Source organism: Coregonus clupeaformis, chromosome 6 (genome assembly GCF_020615455.1).
Source record: "Coregonus clupeaformis isolate EN_2021a chromosome 6, ASM2061545v1, whole genome shotgun sequence".
In the NCBI taxonomy this organism is placed as follows: Eukaryota; Metazoa; Chordata; class Actinopteri; order Salmoniformes; family Salmonidae; genus Coregonus; species Coregonus clupeaformis.
Genome location: NC_059197.1, coordinates 39,067,437 through 39,087,482, shown reverse-complemented (window position 1 = coordinate 39,087,482; position 20,046 = coordinate 39,067,437). Strand labels below are relative to the sequence as shown.

Genomic DNA, 20,046 nt, shown 5'->3' with positions numbered 1-20,046 from the left:
ATGTGTGCAAACTTGGTGGCCAACTACAAGAAACGTCTGACCTCTGTGATTGCCAACAAGGGCTTTGCCGCCAAGTACTAAGTCATGTTTTGCAGAGGGGTCAAATACTTATTTCCCTCATTAAAATGCAAATCAATTTATAACTTTTGTGACATGCATTTTTCTGAATTTTTTTGTTGTTATTCTGTCTCTCACTGTTCAAATAAACCTACCATTAAAATTATAGACTGATCATGTCTTTGTCAGTGGGCAAACGTACAAAATCAGCAGAGGATCAAATACTTTTTTCCCCCTCACTGTATATTACAATGTGACACCCAGCAAGAGTTAAAAACATCCTCATTTTCATCAGGTGTTTCATCTGTTCAACTCTCCCAGTAACCCCACTCTTCTTGTACCTTCCCGCCACCAACACCCCCACTACTGCAGCCCTATGATCTAGCCTGGTCATGTCATGGTGACCGTTTAGTCTGGAGCCCTTGGTTCCCCCTGTAGGGAGTTCCTGACACATGTAGAGTAGAGAGATGACCCCGATTCATCCAGCTGCAGGCAGCCCACTTCAGTTCCCATCCCAATGACAGTACAACAGAACAGTAGAAAGCAGGATAGACTAACGGCCGACTGTGCAGCCAAATCTCTAGGCAGTCCCAAACTATAATTTCTCCATTTCACTTCTCACGGTTCCCTCAGAATTGGCTGATAACAATTCATATGAAATCAACTGACAAGGGCTTCAAAACAACAGGGCTCAAATAATAGAATTAATAAAGTAATCAATGGCCTTTTGAGTCTCATGGTTTCAAAACATCTTATCTACTACTTATTTTCATAAAAAATCAATGTAAGAGGGCTTGAGTGCTTCTCAAGCATCATCCTACAGGAAAACATACTGTACACTCAGGAACCAATTGATGGTACTTGGGATTAACCTGTGTTAAGCAGCCACGGCCATCAGCCACAGTAAGCCTCTTAGTCTACTGGGAGCAGGATCACGTCATCTCACCCAGACCAGTAAACAAAACACAGCTGTTAAATGCTAAGGGCTTCTTCTCCTCCAATGCATTCCTCATGTCCCTACTCCTTATTTCCTTCTCAACAACGACAGAGGAAAGCGAGGAGAACATTGGAAGAGAAGATCAATTCCAGCCTTTGCTTCAACATAGCACCCAGTCAGTACAGGGTGACCTAAAGGCACAGGGCCCCATGGTGACTGGAAAACACCCTAAGAGATGTAACCTACTGGAGGAACATTCAATACATTCCTTATATCAGTCAACAGTCAACATGATGCCTAGGTGATCCTAAGGCTGGGGAATTTCCACCTGTTGCTATTTGCAGACAGTAGGCCTATTTTTTAGTAAGAGAAAGGGAACCCTTTGACAGAGCAGCAAGAGAAGTACCTACATCAAATCTAGAGAAAAAAAATCAGCAGAGATTGCCTAGTCAATAGATTAGGGCTGTCCTCAACAACAAAAACATCTTGGTTGACCGAGAGTCTGTTCTTTCGACCAATCGATTGGTAGACATTTTTAAACTTGTATTTTTCCATATATAGACAAACCCTATGTTTGAATAAAATCAACTACCGGTATATGTAGGCTACTTTTTCTGATGCTTTAAGCACTGCAATTAAAAATTAAGACAAATTACCAGAGGGAGCCGGAGATCATTATAGCCTTCCCGACCTGACCCCCCTCCTCCCGCTGGCCTTCGCAGATTCTGCCATTAGAAGTTGCCTGTAATATGCTACACCAGCGAGCGGTCCCATTTGGAGTGCCAATTTATCGTACCATTTCTACTGATCTGCGTGCCAGTTATGATTTTCATATGCACATTTTCATTTAAATTTATAATAAAGTCTTCATATCTCAAAATCAATGTCATGTGGTTAATGAAAATATCTAAATGAAAATACTACAAATCTAAAAGTAACTTATATTACCATTGCCAATATGTACAAATAGCCTACATAAAGCCAATAAATAAAAACATTGCAGCCCACAGTTAGAAAAGGTCCTGATAAAAACACATATCCTATAAATCACATTGGCTATGCATCGCCTGTCAGCAAGGAACTTGATACATTGTATCAACTATTAACTTGGGCCTGAAGCTGGGGCTAGCAAACTTGCAACATTGTATAAAATATTCTGGGCCCTGTGTATCCTGCACCAGTGAGCTCCTGACAGACAGACACAGCTGTAGGCTATTTCCCCTTTCATGCTGAGTGGTTATCGAAAGAGAGAGAGCTGAAAATATTTTTCAAATAGGCTACGTTGAGGAACTATTGTAATTCTCAATGGATGTAAAAACAGACTTCCTTTACTTGCTTTTTGAAATGAAAGAAAAAATTACTTTGAGAAGCGCCACAGTGATGGTGGTTTAAGAATCAGAAATAGTATCAGATCCCAAATGGGCACATTTAAGCCTACATTTGTGTTAGATTAATTTGGATTTTAAGAATAATGACTAAAGAATTTCACCCCAAACACAGTATAAATGTTAGAATTATCATGTAGTGTCAACCCACTAACAGAGGGGGCGGTACTAACCATTCAAGGGGGAAGGCGGGAACTGTTTAAGAAAGCCACCTAAAGGTGGGAGGAGCATAGTGTCTTTGTTTGTCAAGGGGTATAAAAACAGTACGTTTGCGTTTTTGAGCAGAGCTCTCCTTGAATAAATTTACCGATAATTACTTGTGGATTGTGGACCTTGAATCATTGATGATTAAAACCAGAGCTTTACAACCTCTGGTAATGATTCAAGCTTAGGTTGAATTAGAGATAGAAATTCACATGACAATTTGCACGCAGGCCAGGTAGCCTAGGCCTAGTTCTATGCGTAATCAGGTGTGTGTCCTTACTCAAGATTGACAGGAGCGCTCCAAACAAAAGACAATGAATAAACAGACAACTCGTAAATGGAATTAAATAAAAGTGTAGCCTAGGTTGTGTGTTCTGCAAACAACGTGTCCACTCCTACAATGACAACGGTAAGACTGTGTAACCAAACATTATAGATTAGAAATGATGGTAAGTAACGGTAAATGTATTACTGGTGAGCCATCCCCATTGCGTCTGCAATGGATTAGTCCACTCAGACAGACGTCAATCAGACAGGTGTCGTGTACCATAACATAACTAAACTTAAAAAATCTTGGTCGACCAACAGCCTATCGACAAAACAAACGATCATTCTACTAAATGGGGTCAGCCCTACAATAGATTCTACACAAAACCAGCAATGAGGAATACCGGTATCAATAAAACAAACGGAAATGGTGGTTATTTTTTTTATCAGCAGTTGGTGGATTTGACACTGATGTAGCAGAGCAGTCAGAACTGGTTATCAGCAGCAGATAGCTAGAGGAGAGAGACATGGGGCTTTGGCCTGGACTCTGATGTGAATGTGAAGTGCCCTGGGCACCACCTGACCTATGAACACTGATGTCATCACCATGCTAGCTGTAATCACCCTGTCATACACTGACTGCTGGGGCAAAGTCTCAGGGCTTTATTCAGTGAGGTGAATCTTTCACAACGTTTCAGATAGAACACTGCATTGGTTGCTCCCATGTGTCATACACTCCAGGCAGGGGCTTCATGGCTGGCAACATGAAAGCAGTAGGTTTGCTCTGGATAAGAGCCTGCTAAATGACTGTAGAGCAATGTAACATGTTGATTTTCCATACTAGATATTTGTTTATATTAATAGCTGTGTGTAATTTGTGTATCGTGTTAGACATTGCGCTTTACCATTCTCATTGCGGTGTTCCATCAGTAGTAAGTACACTGTTGGATCTAGTGTTGTCACCATACCAACATTTTACTAACTGTACGATACCAGGCCAAGTATCACGATATCACAGGGGGAAAACAAAAATAATCAGTGGTCTAGCATCCTGTTCCCATTTCTAAATGTTCTGCACATGTGCTACGCAAAAACTTGTCACTGAAATTCACACTTCATACTCAATATAACACATTGAATTTAACTTTACACTGTTCAGTGTATAATAGAATACTGCATAGAAAGGCTGATTTGCTAATATTTGTAAAGGCCTACCTCTGATGTGGCTGGAGGAATGGGAGAAAGGAATATACATGCATAATGATGTGCAGGTCATTGTGGCAGTAAGGGGAAAACACTGCATGAAACCTTTACTCTTCAGTTACCACAGACACACTGTTTCCCCTCCCTCTCACAAACACACTGCACCCAACTTTTAAAACGTTAGGCACCAAACAGAATTTAAGGAGCATCCCCCCCCCAAAAAAAGTAATATAGTTTAGGCTTACATTAGGCCTATATGAATCATACCTTTGAAGCACATCTCATGAGTGCAGACCCCTTTCCTTTCTGTCCATGCCAATCAAATTTGCCTAGACCTACGGTCAGGTTACCAGCTTGTTAGACAGCTAGGTAACATGACTGAACAACGTTTGATAATGTAGCCATCTAACAACCTGGTAACCACTAATTAGCGGCCTAGGAACAGTTTAAAAACAGCCTGTGACATGGTTTGTGATATTATATAAAATGTGCGCAAATCCCTTTAGAAAGAATAAAAGGCATCCAAGGTAATATTGGTCATAGTCTTTGAACCGTGTAGGCTAGAGACAAGGCGTTTTCTTTGCTGTAATTCTGCTAGCATGCCCACTCAATTTTCCCCTCTCTGGCACTCAGAGAATGTATGACAGTGAACTTGCAAAGTCTACTCAGACTGGCCTTCGCTGTTGGTTATAATAGGCAATGAAATGACAATGTATGAAAATGTCTCGCTCTGCTCCAATATAACAAATGTACAAATCTAATAGACTCATCAGAGTCTGGATCCCCGTTCGGCATCACAGCTAAATTATATTTAAAAAAGTGATGGAGGAATAGATGCGCATGAAGATCGGATGGAGAGAAGCAGGTGAGTGAGGGCTGGTAGGGAATGTGACAGGCTGATTTATAACTACCACACGTGATATGCGCATTCAAGTGAAGTGGATATTAAAAACGGCAAAATGTTGATTTCCGCCTAAAGAGACATACCCAAAAGTAACTGCTATTCATGTGTAATTACATGACTCTGACATGCCAAAACTTGGTATATTTGGAAAGATGACATCTGGGAGATTATGAGGAAATGATCAGAAGATAGGAGTTATAGTGTCAGAATACACAAGATCAAGCACACACAAATTAACTTTTTTATTTATTTATTATTTTGAAAGTCATCTTTCTTTGACAAGCTATAAGTGAATTATTGATTCCCAGAGCTGGAAACACATCAGATGTCTTCCACAACATGTGAACAATATCAGAAAAAAATATGGGATTGATAGACTTAAACTAGAAATGGGCAGATGCTTTATTAAGTGTTGTAAGGTGTGGTCACAGGACGTTTCCAAGTGTCCCTAAACCTCTCCAAAGTGGCATATGTCTGTAAATTAGATAATTCCAGTGCTATTACATATTTGCAATCCCATTTGTTCAGTATAAATATACAATTTCTACCATTTCAACCTCACTCAAACATTGTGGTGGTGTCAGGAGACATACAGGGGATACCCAAGTGCTTCTTCTACCTCTCCAAAGTGCCTGAACTTTTAGCCTAGGCACATCCACTGTATTGGTCCCACATACAAATGAACTGTTTACAAAAACAATATAAAAAGCAACAAAGACATAATTTTTTTTTACTAATGTCTTATCAAACACAAACCTGGTTACACATGTCCTTCACTAAAAAAGCTGCAAAAATATAAATAAGCTGAACGACACTACCAGTCAAAAGTTTGGACAAACCTACTCATTCAAGGGTTTTTCTTTATTTTAACTATTTTTTACATTGTAGAATAATAGTGAAGACATCAAAACTATGAAATAACACATATGGAATCATGTAGTAACCAAAAAAGTGTTAAACAAATCAAAATATATTTTATATTTAAGAATCTTCAAATAGCCACTCTTGCCTTGATGACAGCTTTGCACACTCTTGGCATTCTCTCAACCAGCTTCATGAGGTAGTCACCTGGAATGCATTTCAATTAACAGTGCCTTCTTAAAAATTCATTTGTGGAATTTATTTCCATCTTAATGCGTTTGAGCCAATCAGTTGTGTTGTGACAAGGTAGGGGGTTATACAGAAGAAGTAAAAGACCAAGTCCATATTATGGCAAGAACAGCTCAAATAAGCAAAGAAACAACAGTCCATCGTTACTTTAAGACATGAAGGTCAGTCAATACGAAACATTTCAAGAACTTTGAAAGTTTCTTCAAATGCAGTCGCAAAAACCATCAAGCGCTATGATGAAACTGGCTCTCATGAGGACCGCCACAGGCATGGAAGACCCAGAGTCAACTCTGCTGCAGAGGATACAGTTGAAGTCGGAAGTTCACATACACCTTAGCCAAATACATTTAAAATCAGTTTTTCACAATTCCTGACATTTAATCCTAGTAAACATTCCCTGTCTTAGGTCAGTTAGGATCACCACTTTATTTTAAGAATGTGAAATGTCAGAATAATAGTAGAGAGAATGATTTATTTCAGCTTTTATTTCTTTCATCACATTCCCAGTGGGTCAGAAGTTTACATACACTCAATTAGTATTTGGTAGCATTGCCTTTAAATGGTTTAACTTGGGTCAAACGTTTCCGGTAGCCTTCCACAAGCTTCCCACAATAATTTGGTAACGGAGTCAGGTTTGTAGGTCTCCTTGCTCGCACACGCTTTTTCAGTTCTGCCCACACATTTTCTATAGGATTGAGGTCAAGGCTTTGTGATGGCCACTCCAATACCTTCACTCCTTAAACCATTTTGCCACAACTTTGGAAGTATGCTTGGGGTCATTGTCCATTTGGAAGACCCATTTGCGACCAAGCATTAAACTTCCTGACTGATGTCTTGAGATGTTGCTTCAATATATCCACATAATTTCCTTCCTCATGATGCCATCTATTTTGTGAAGTGCACTAGTCTCTCCTGCAGCAAAGCACCCCCACAGCACGATGCTGCCACCCCCGTGCTTCATGGTTGGGATGGTGTTCTTCGGCTTGTAAGCCTTCCCCTTTTTCCTCCAAACACAACGATGGTCATTATTGCCAAACAGTTCTATTTTTGTTTCATCAGACCAGAGGACATTTCTCCAAAAAGTAGGATCTTTGTCCCCATGTGCAGTTGTAAACCGTAGTTTGGCTTTTTTTAATGGCGGTTTTGGAGCAGTGGCTTCTTCCTTGCTGAGCGGCCTTTCAGGTTATGTCGATATAGGACTTGTTTTACTGTGGATATAGAGCCTTTTGTACCCGTTTCCTCCAGCATCTTCACAAGGTCCTTTGCTGTTGTTCTGGGATTGATTTGCACTTTTCGCACCAAAGTACATTCATCGCTGGGAGACAGAACGCATCTCCTTCCTGAGCGGTATGACGGCTGCGTGGTCCCATGGTGTTTATACTTACAGATGAATGTGGTACCTTCAGGCGTTTGGGAATTGCTCCCAAGGATGAACCAGACTTGTGGAGGTCTACAATCTTTTTTCTGAGGTCTTGGCTGATTTCTTTTGATTTTCCAAGATGTCAAGCAAAGAGGCACTGAGTTTGAAAGTAGGCCTTGAAATACATCCACAGGTACACCTCCAATTGACGCAAATTATGTCAATTAGCTTATCAGAAGCTTCTAAAGCCATGACATTTTCTGGAATTTTCCAAGCTGTTTAAAGGCACAGTCAACTTAGTGTATGTAAACTTCTGACCCACTAGAATTGTGATACAGTGAATTATAAGTGAAATAATCTGTCTGTAAACAATTGTTGGAAAAATTACTGTCCTAACCGACTTGCCAAAACTATAGTTTGTTAACAAGAAATTTGTGGAGTGGTTGAAAAATGAGTTTTAATGACTCCAATCTAAGTGTATGTAAACTTCCGACTTCAACTGTAACTTGCAGCCCAAATAAATGCGTCACAGAGTTCAAGTAACAGACACATCTCAACATCAACTGTTCAGAGGGGACTGTGTGAATCAGGCCTTCATGGTAAAATTGCTGCAAAGAAAACACTACTATGAGGACACCAATAAGAAGAAGAGACCTGCTTGGGCCAAGGAACACGAGTAATGGACATTAGACAGGTCCAAATGTGAGATTTTTGGTTTTAGTTCCCACCGTAAAGCAAGGAGGAGGTGGTGTTATGGTGTGGGGGTGCTTTGCTGGTGACACCGTCTGTGATTTATTTAGAATTCAAGGCACACTTAACCAGCATTGCTACCACTGCATTCTGCAGCGATACGCCATCCCATCTGGTTTGGGCTTAGTGGGACTATCATTTGTTTTTCAACAGGACAATGACCCAACACACCTCCAGGCTGTGTAAGGGCTATTTTACCAAGAAGGAGAGTGATGGAGTGCTGCATCAGATGACCTGGCCTCCACAATCCCCCGACCTCAACCCAATTGAGATGTTTTGGGATGAGTCGGACCGCAGAGTGATGGAAAAGCAGCCAACAAGTGCTCAGCATATGTGGGAACTCCTTCAAGACTGTTGGAAAAGGTGAAGCTGGTTGAGAGAATGCCAAGAGTGTGCAAAGCTGTCATCAAGGCAAAGGGTGGCTATTTGAAGAAACTCAAATATAAAATATACTTTGATTTGTTTAACACTTTTTCGGTTACTACATGATTCCAGTTTTGATGTCTTCACTATTATTCTACTACGTAACATTTATATTAAGGAGAAGAAAAAAAATGTACGCACTCACTAACTGTAAGTCGCTCTGGATAAGAGCGTCTGATAAATGACTAAAATCTAAAATCTAAAAAATAGTAGTAATTAAGAAAAACCCTTGAATGAGTAGGTGTGTCCAAACTTGACTGGTACTGTATTTACAAATGGCATTTGTCTTCGTTTTACATCCCAGGTGTAGATGATTGGATTTCACTTTCCCCGTAGCTTGTACATGTGATGATAGTCTTAGAAGCAGTCCTTCTCTTCCAGGAAACAAAAAGTGAACTGGCATTTCGGACAGAAGATCTGGCATTTCACCCCCCCACCCCGTGTTTTGTGAAATGCTTGCAGTTCTATATTTTGTCTTTTGTGTGATGGACAGTGGCGCTCACCTTGAGTGTGTGTGTGGGGGGGTCTTGTGATGGTTGTGAGATTGCTTTGGGCCCCCAATTCAGCCATTTACAACACCAGCTGCTCTCGGAAGGCCAACTGGGAGAGAGGGGTTTGACCTTTTGCTTTGTCCATCTGCTTGTGGAGAATGAAAGCATTTACTGTAGCAATGTCCACAAAGTGGAAAAAAATGTATTATACCACTTCCTGGTCTTGTAGAGGACCTGGTAGTAGCCTATCAGAGCATCAGATCGGTCGACACCCCCCCCAATTGCTGGCATTGTAGTCCTTCACAGAAACAGAAACAGGGACATTCTTCCTTTTTCACCCTCCTTGAGACATGGTTGTTATTGAATGCTGTATGCTGTGTGGTGAGCATGGTTACTTCCCTAGTGTCCTGATCCAATTTATGATCCAACTCTGCGGTCTTTGTCATGTGGTTTAACTTGGTCTTGGGGAAACCCATTCTGTTAGGACGAATGGTGCCACAAGCACCTATTTTATTTTCCAAGAGGTCTATGAAAAGTGGATGTAGAACCATCAGACAGGGTGATTGACATAGCAGTGGGGGGTGAAGACCTTGACCGGCAGGGGCGCTTGCTGGGGAGGGGTGGCTCCCAAATGTCATCATCCAAATCCTCTGCATCCTCCACTCTGTGGTGAATAAAATAAAGGGATATATTGTTCTAAGACACACAGAATTACAGTTGATTAAATGTAATTGTAAAGTAAAAACACAGAGCCTAAACTGTATCTGTACAGTGACTCACACAGGTGTGAAGCACACACACACACACAATGCAAACAGTAACACTTTGGAGACAAAGGCAGAGGTGAGAACCACAAATAAACAATGACCATGAGAGTTTAGTGGCCTCTCCAAAGTAACAAGGATGAAACTTAGACAATAACTACATTGACATTACTTGTTACATAGGCCTATGTAAACTAAATCCAAAGCACAAAAAGCAGACAACTTATAAAAAACGAAATACATGGTCAATGAGCTATATAAAGTCATGAAAATAATTTACTTACAGATCTAAAACTGGATCCAATCCTTCTAGAAAGCAATCTTCATCAGCCGAGTCGAAATACTCGTTGTCCAAATCGCAACCCCTGATCGGAGTTCGACCAGTATTTTATTCAAAGCTTCTATGGTCGGTATACTTATTCATAGCTGCCTTCTTTTTAGCTTCCTGTTCGATATTCTTAGTTTTAAAGCGATTAAATCTGTTTACAATGTAATGTAGCGTACTCAGTGCGTCTCGTCTGAGCCAGGTAGCAATAGTTCGCATTACGCATAAAAGGTTTTAGGCCTTGCTTTGTCCCACCCAGGTCAACTGCATATCCTTGGAAAGTGTATCTCATTAGCTACAAGACTGTCAAGGTGCCATAGTAGCCAATCCCCTGTGTAATGGATTTCTTCAGCGCGTAAGCAGGCAACGTCATATTTTTGATGGCACTCGGTGGACATTTGATGTTGCCATTCAGTCATACATCATCAGATAACATTGGCAATAGGCTAGAATTGCACCGTCATAGGATGCCACCATTCCAACAAGTCAGTACTTAATAATAATAATAATATGCCATTTAGCAGACGTTTTTATCCAAAGCGACTTACAGTCATGCGTGCATACATTTTTTTTTTGTGTATGGGTGGTCCCGGGGATCGAACCCACTACCTTAGCGTTACAAGCGCCGTGCTCTACCAGCTGAGTACTTCACATTTCTGTCCTCCTAGAGCTGCCCCGGTCAACTGTAAGTGCTGTTATTGTGAAGTGGAAACGTCTAGGCGCAACAACGACTCATCCCGCGAAGTGGTAGGCCACACAAGCTCACAGAATGGGACCGCCGAGTGCTGAAGTACGTAAAAATCGTCTGTCCTCGGTTGCAACACTCCCTACCGAGTTCCATACTTACTGAAATGGGTTTCCATGGCCGAGCAGTCGCACACAAGCCTAAGATCAGAATGCGCAATGCCAAGCGTCGGCTGGAGTGGTGTAAGCATGACAATGCCCCCGTGCACAAAGCGAGGTACAGGCATTCTATCAGCAGCTCTGACTGATGTGTAGCTACTTCTCTTAGGTAAAATATAAATAAACTTCAAGCAAAAGATTAGGAAATGTAGTTGGCTACCTTCTTTCTATGAAAAACAAAAATAGAATGGCCATGTATCGTTTCTGCAAAAAATACCTTGCTTTTTCATTGTAAGCTAATTGACTTGTGTCTGCTATCCAAAAAGTGATGCACTATTCACAAGAAAATGAAGCCATTTTCTACCAAATGTGTTGCACTAATGTATTGTGTGAAGGATAACTATAGCTGCATGCCACTGATCACTATTGAAGAAAAACAATTTTTACTTCAATATAAAATGCAGGTGAAATGTTTTTTTGGTCTGATGCAGATTTCTGAATGCTAACACGACCCCTGATGTGTGTGATGATTCTCTAGTCTTTGTGTACCCACGGGCACTGAACAATAAGGAAACCATCAGCTATCCAGAGTTGGCATGGCTGTGCCCTGTGGGTTGACAACTTGGCATAGACCGCTCTGTATGTTGGCATAGTCTGCCCTGAAGGCTGGTGCTCTTCAATAGGGCTGTGCTCTGAGTCATAAGGGCGCTATATTTTCAGCTGAATGAGAGTTCAACAGTGAAACAGCAGCGGACTATGCCAATAATCTTGATTATCATCATACCCAAGGTGATGAGGTGTGTGCGTCTGTGTTCAGAGTCCTCCAACTTTCCCTGTTTCCCTGTGGTCAGGCAGGGCTCTACAGTGCGACCATGTTACTCGCATATGCCTAAATATTTTGTTGTGCGATCTGGAATTTTTTATTTAGGAGCATCAGTGCGGATTCTAGCATCAATCTAAGTAATATAATTTTTAAAAATCAAAATCCGTCAGTTTAAGCTAGAGATCAGTTTTTTGTGCGTTGGATGAGTCTCAATCCACCACATCCACCAATGTCGCACTTCCGCATCTACAGTGAAAGGTGGCAGAGCTGGAGCGGTGTTTGTCAGACCATGAGACACCCCGAAAATTGGTTCTCTCACGAAAACGTCTGTAGCATCTGAACGGTTTGACCTACAAAACAGAAAGGGAGACTCTCACGAACACGATGGTGGACTATTTTGCTCTAGGGCCCCCACAAGTGTCAGGGGACTGTCTGAAGTCGGTACAGTCATTGTGCCAACTTCTGTTGGTGGTGTCCGAACAGTCACAGGACTCGTCTGAAGGTAACCGGTACCGGTTTTTAAAAAATGAATGGAAGTATGAAGGTAGTTTTGTGCCTACCCAAAAAAGGGGTTAAATATTAGTATATATACACTAATATCTCCTGAGTTTTCTTAGATCTCCTAGATATAGGACAGACACTTCAAAACCTTATTCCTTATGATTCATTTTTTGACTGTCTTCCTTCCCCATTTATAAATGTGTTATTCAATGCATTTCTCTGGGATATAGTAGTAAAGGCCAAATTCAATATCTTATCAAATTATCAAAAATGTGTATACCTAAAAGGGGTCCTAAAATTTCAAATAAAATAGCTACATGATCCATAATATATGATCTTATAAAAAGAAACGATATGTCAGCTTAGAACATGATTCAACAGGCTAACAGAACCCGACAGATAACCTTTGTAATTCTTCACCAACATCTTAAATCCTTACAATAGTAATGTATACTGATATTGCATTAAAATGGGCAGCAGGTAGCTTAGTGGTTAAGAGCGTTGTGCCAGTAACCGAAAGGTCGCTGGTTCTAATCCCCGAGCCGACTAGGTGAAAAATCTGTCGATGTGCCCTTGAGCAAGGCACTTAACCCTAATTGCTCCTGTAAGTCACTCTGGATAAGAGCGTCTGCTAAATGACTAAAATGTTAAATGTTAAATGTAGTCAATGCCTTTCAGAAGTCTAACAAAACAAGGCCATGTACAAAGGAATGGCAAATGCTTCAGCGGTACACTACTATGGAATGATGGAAACAATGGGTGGAATAACACAACACACTTAGCATGTAGTATTTAGCAGCTCTATCAGACTGTGCCAGAATACAGCAATAGGGATTTAGAAGAATCCCTGCCCAGGGGCAAGTCCAATATCACTGCATTCCCTTTCCCAGTCCCAATCACAATAGCATGATTCCTTTGCTGTTCCTTGCCCTAATATCTACCCCCCATCAATCCAAATGGCTTTGAATATAGAGTACATTAAATGTTGATGCCCTGGGCCTGTATTCATAAAGCATCTCGGTTTAGGAGAGCTGATCTAGGGTCAGGTCTCCCATCCATATGAAAAGCAAAACTGATCCTAGATCAGCACTCGCTTTATGAATAAAGGGCCCCGACTTTACATTTACATTTTTGTCATTTAGCAGACGCTCTTATCTAGAGCGACTTACAGTTATGCGAGTGCATACATTTTTATTTTTCATACTGGCCCCCCGTGGGAATTGAACACACAACCCTGGCGTTGCAAACGCCATGCTCTACCAACTGAGCTACATCCCTGCCGGCCATTCCCTCCCCTACCCTGGACGACGCTGGGCCAATCGTGCGCCGCCCCATGGGTCTCCCGCTCGCGGCCGGCTACGACTTTACCTCTCGTCTGTCTGCTTTGGTTATTGGATGAATAATTGCTACAGGCCAGGGCTCTACAGTGCAACCATTTTACTTGCATATGTGCCTAAATATTTTGCTGTGCGACCTGGAATTTGAATTTAGGAGCACCAGTACACCTAGAGAAAAAATAAATAATCACACATGATAATTGTTGCAATGATTACTTCACTGTACCGCAGCCCCCGAATGCCATGGAGAATACACTGAGAGCAGATTCATGACAGTCATCCTTGCACCATTACTACAAAGAAAACAACTTGTTACCTCATATTTTTCAATGCGCTCCTACATTTCTTTAGCCCTATTCAGACAGGATTCGTTTTACTGGGAGTGGTCGGGTATTGTAATTATGTGCACATCAAAACACCACATCTGTAATTTTAGTCCCGTGCGAATCGACATCCTTGTGTTTTGAGAGAAATGTCTGAGTTTGATAGGTGTTGCTCACGGTTTGAGCAAGAAAACAATAACGGATTCAATAAATTGAACTTAGTGCTGCGCATAGCCTATATATGAAGGGCCTACATGTATCTACTTTCACAGTGAATGCTTTTATTTATAATGTGTGCGTATGAATTGAATATTGCTAAATGCATCAGTAAAAAAATGTGTGCCTATTTAATGTAACCCTTGCTGTTAATAGATGGCAAAACAGCATACAACTGACCTAAACTTTTGGAAATTATAAGTTCACTTTTGCATCCATAGCCTTAAAATGCATCTCAAGCGCACTCTTTAGCTCACATCTGAAGGCTGGGGGGCCTTTAGGACGTACTGTAGATCGCTAAATTATCCTAATGATTATGATCACACTTCCTCAATTCAAATATTAGGGCGACACTATACCAAAAATTGTTTGGTATGGTTTAGAAACTTGGGAACCAAGCTCGAGTTATACGTGCAGCCCTGTTATCGCCTGGACTTGTTGAAATATCTTCACGCCTAGAAAAAAAAAAGTAAAAAAAACCTAACTGTCCATTTATTGAAAAAAAGAAAGAATTACAGGGAGCTGTTTTGAATTGCCCTCTGGAATAACGGCCATTCTGGGGTAATAATTACATAATCAACGTTCTCTAGTAATACTAGTCCCGTGCGAAAAAGGGCTTTTGTGTGTTCCTAAATTGTTCAACTTAGGCGCACACGTGCTCCTTGTAAAAAAGGTCAGCATAGAGCCCTGCTACAGGCAATAATGTACAACATGAAACATGTCCCTGATAACTACAACTACCTAAGGGACCTGACAAAAGCAGATAATGATGTCAAAACAAGGATTGAAAGTGTAACTGGTAATAATACGTGGACTTTAAAATCAAATCACCGGTGTCCACTCTACATTTCTGGACACCGTGGTCTGACTGGATACCTACAGCTACTGTGGTCACATTAAATAATTAATGTCAGGCACAACACTATGCTAGTTTCTCTCAGGGTCCACAGTCCTCAGTTCACTTGCACATTGGAAAAACACCACCATTTGAGACAAGTTATTTTAGGTAAACTAGCGTGCTGGTTTACCACAGAGCTCTGGTTAGACAGAGAGTTCAGCATTGATTAACTACTCCCATCTCTGCCTGCAACCAAAATACACTCAAACTCTCCAGGTCTGCACACAGGTGCACACACACACACACACACACACAAACACTGAGGCAAGCTGCCACTCCACAACACCAGCATGTAGGGGGGGGGGATGTCTAAAATAGCAGCTGGAACAGCCAGAACCTCTAACATAGCCTAGGCTACATACATACAGATGGGATTTTCAGAGCGAGTTAGTTATTCTGTAAATAATGACCAGCTTGTGCACAGTATGTCCCTTATAGGTGGGCAGGGCACTCTTGCAGAAATTATTTGAAGAGCTTTATCACTAATTGAAAATGACGGGATTGAACATCTTGTACACAGTGCAATCTTCCAGAGTTTATCAACTGGGCTGGCTGCAATGGCTATTATACAAGCTATCTGGGATGAGAGTAGCCTAAAGCAGCCAGGGATAAAATGGGTGGCTGCTGCTACTATACATTCACATAAAACATTAATTCTTAAACTTAACACATATCAAACTGAACATATCTTAGCCTTGTTGACTATCCACATCCTAGCAAGAGTGACAGAAGAAGTCAATCTTGGCTATTCCTCCTTCCATGCACATTTAAGCTGTCCAATTGAGACAGATGGCAGGAGGAAGGAACCATGATCGAGTGCAGTGACTGAATGTGCACCACCGCTGCAGAGAAGCAAAGTGAGGCCAATGAAACATGGGTCTGGCCATCACTGCTGTCAGAGTCCCCTGATAGAAGAGCCATGATTAGCAGATCAGAGTACACATCCGCTGAGGGAGTGCTGTGCTCAGCAGCAACACGTGGTCTGTGGTACAGACAGGACTCTGGGAGAGTCCGAGGAGAGGTTCTGCTACAGGCCAGGGCAACACATCAGTGAGTGCTAGCTAAACCACTGGCAGAAGACAATAATAATAATAATAATAATAATAAATTAAACTTTTATAATGCTATTCATTACATAATTAATCTCAAAGCGCATTAAAGCAACAAAAATACATAAGATAAGGCTACTTAACAAATCCAAGTTGACTGCACACAGGCCAACATTAAACTGATCAGAACAAAGATCAAATTAAGGGTTTTCAGTACATTTTCAATTGCTCCATGTAGGCTATGCAGTGCACCGGGCAAATCAAGGATCAAGACATTATCCATTTTTAGTTATGCATGACAGGATTTGGGAATCAAGCTGCTATATAGAACAATGGCATGAGCTGACAGGAAATATTATTATGCGTACTGTCACCATATTTCCCAGTCTCTCCAGGATTTCGGGAGTGATTTTCGGCCAGAAATTCCTGATTTTGTGAGGCAATTCTGACATATGCATTGATTTGGTCAAATTTGGGGAACATTTTTGGGTGAGAGGTGGCTTGATTTAACCATATTATGCGGTAAATGTGCGGTGTTTGGTTGAAATTACAAGCCCTCTTTTTGTACTGCAGGGATTAGTCAGTTTTATGCGATAATTTGACTGTTTTATGCGGAAATAGTGCAGTGATTTCCAAGTCCTCGCATAATATGCAGGAAATTATTGATTACCAAAAACATTGGGATTGGAAGGACTGATTTCCAATTCAAAATCCATTGAATGAGCAGTGGCACTAAGCTGTCCCAGACCCAGATACAGAGAAAGGAGGGTAGCTGCTGGGCTGGCAGGTCATTACTAGCAGTGTGTGTGTTAGACCAGTCCTCCTGTGCTGAAGGTCAGCCACTGTCCTACTGTGACCTCTGGGCTGGAGCTCAAATCAGGGTAACGTGGGCATCTGGTGCTGACTGTGTTAGTGAGGCACTCAGCATTCACAAAAAAGACACACCCTGTCTCACTCTCCATCTCCCTTACTCTGCCTCCTTCTACACAGAGAGAGGAATCAAACACCCTCCCCAGTGCAACCTGAAAAAAACAAATGTTCCATGTTGCTATGGGTCAGGTACCACTCAAAACACCGAAAGGTAGACTAAACAGTCCAGTTAACATAGTCCCACCTCTCGGATAACAGCCAAATATGACAGCATGTGTTTACTGAGGCCATTATGAGAATCACAAATACCATGATTACTGATTAGCCATCTGGCACAAAAGTAGATAGGTTTGAGGGTACCCATGTGTTTATATTCTTAGGATTATAATAATGTGCTTTATTTTCTAAATTAGTCTGGAAAGTTGTCAAGCCTGCAACCACAATCAAGTAGCCTATTAACAGATCTTAAAACCCCCCATTCATAAAAAATATAAAACTTCAACATCTCTGATTGCTTACATCAAGTGACTGTACCTATTCAACCAAGTAGGGTTCACCAGCATACATTTACATTTTAGTCATTTAGCAGACGCTCTTATCCAGAGTAACTTACATAGATATAGAAAGCATATAAACACATCCGCTACAACTGTAAAGGAGGAAATATATCTACCGAGTTATGAATTGAAGCTCCACTCCTAAAACAATCCCATCATAATTTCAGTTGCATCAGCTGCTGCAGCAATCCTTACAGGCGTAACCAAGCTCTGGTCTGTCCAGGATGTAATGGTACAGTAGGGGAGGACTGTATAGCAAAGGATCCTGGCTACAAACAAGACAAGGGTACCATCCACAAGGCGGGTGACGAGGAGAGTGACTTGTCAGTTTCAGTGGAAAGCGATGCAGGCTGAAGGATCCATTCTGCAGTAGGAGAGGGGTGGCGTCTTTTTCTAACCGAATAGAGGGTACCACTGCCTTTCAACCCCCATGTGATCAAACTGAAACTATAGTCGATCCTCAATCGACATCAATGCCCAAATAAAAGGAAAAAGTATTGAAGAAAACATAGGTTTCAAGCTGAAGCTATTGGTCAATGCAAATGGTAGTTTTCCTTCAACTCTTTTTTTTCACCAATGTGCTCCACCCTTATTTTATAAACTGCATGCATTCATTAAAACTTAGATCATTCGTGAAACAAAGCCAATTTGCAGTGAATAATGTCTGTAAAAACGTTACCAGTCTACTGTAGAGCCTTGCTGATGACAGATCGCAAAACGTTTATCAAAGTTGTCCAGGTGACTGGATGTAACGTTATGGATGGAGTAGCGTAACGTTAGCAAGTGGCTACACAGGAAACATACAACTAGCTTGGTCGCTAGCTGAGCTAAAAATGTGTCAAAATGTCAGACCACATCTAATGTTTCACATGACATTAGGCCAATACTAGCTAAATAACATCTTTAGACTTACCTAACGTTAGCTACTTACTAAATAGCTGTCAAAATAAAGAAAAAACATCCGAGTGCATACGCCCTTTTCCAGTATTGAACATTCTAAAATCGTGGGTAACGTTACCTAGCTAAAGTTATCTAGCTTGTCACAAATAGTTTTCAGGAAGATAGCTAGATGTCGTTTTACGCTCGACAATACCACACATTAGATTGTAAGTATTTGTAGCCTGTATGTGAAATAACTGTCTCAAATCATGACCTACATTGATCGCAAGGCGATCGCAAGGTTGACTAGACTAGAGCGCTCACGCTAGCAATAACAATTCGAATGAGAGTTGAAGAAGCAATTAACTCAACTTCTTCACCAATGTACTCTGCAAAATAGAAGTTAAAAAGTTAACTAGCTAGCTACATCGATAAAAGATATTGAATCAAGTCTGTGCATAAACTAGTTAACTAGGTTAGCTACCTACACACATAATTGATGAGTTTGGCAAGCCCGCTAGCCAGCCGGTTAGCCTACCTAGCTAACGTCAAAATTATTTCCACTGTCTGAATAACGTTAGTTAGCTACCTGGCTGGCTAGTAGCGAGCTAGAAAGTTGATATACAATTATCGAATCAATTTGATCAACAACACTTGAAAAATAGGTGCAAATTCGGATCAAATAGTAACTTAAAGCAGGTTAATAAGTTACTTACATGCAAATCGACAAGTGCCACTAGTTGGTTAGCACAGTAATTTACAACTCTGATGGCCAGCTACCTGCTGCTCCAAGCGGCCTGTCCGCCATTTTGAGACATAGAAAGGAGGCGCAAAAATTATAGCCACATCGTCATTTTCCCCACATAGCGTTTCTTCGATACTCAACAATATCTGATGCAAAACAATTTACACTTACCTTATAACGTTCGTTTCTCCTGAAGACCCTTAGCCAGTTCGGACAGTTATACAAGCCAAGAGTATGTTTTTCGTTTCAAAATAAGGGACTTCTGATCTCGATTTTAAAGTATGCGGACTTGTCTCTCTAGCAATTCTTGTTTTACGTACGGCAGTCGCCTTCGGAGTCGGGGACGCGCTTGCGTTCTCAAACTGACAGCGACGCGCGCGTACGCCCTTGATCACAACCCTACAAAAAAAGATATATACATTGTTGCAAACGCCCACTGATAAACAACACTAATTTTACTTAAATAGCTATAAACACTCACTATTTTTGACGACACATCATTACTCAGCCTCTGTCAATGGTGTCGTTAACGCCTGTTTACTGTGGATATTCAGATTCCAGAATGTTATCAGAACTTGATCTCCATTGATGACGTGCCATAGCTCTATGAATGATGTACTTTAACATTTGTGTGACAGGTCCACTGGTAGGCTAGCAGAGATAAGCAACCAGTCGTTACAATTGAAATGCATGATAATGATATCATTGCATCTAATTGCATGTCCAACAAGCTGGATAGCTTAGAATGATTTCATACATTTAATAAAAGTTTGATTAGAGCAGATCACATCTCAATCTAATACGTAAATAAGTAGTTATTAAAAA

At 41.0% G+C, this 20,046-nt stretch overlaps 1 protein-coding gene across 3 annotated transcripts in view; it reads right to left on the bottom strand.

The window, feature by feature from the left end:
* Positions 1-19,759, bottom strand: part of LOC121567911 (lissencephaly-1 homolog A) — a 63,959-nt gene extending 44,200 nt beyond the window's left edge. The window contains exons 1-3 of one of the 3 annotated variants that reach the window (XM_041878283.2): positions 19,703-19,759; positions 19,393-19,620; positions 19,193-19,273 (exon numbers count right to left, since the gene is read on the bottom strand). The gene's annotated coding sequence lies outside the window, so the exon portion shown is untranslated. Of the gene's footprint in view, positions 1-17,713; positions 17,924-19,192; positions 19,274-19,392; positions 19,621-19,702 lie in introns of those variants that run through there. The other 2 variants (XM_041878282.2, XM_041878284.2) reach the window with 2 other exon arrangements.
* Positions 19,760-20,046: the final 287 nt, after the last annotated feature.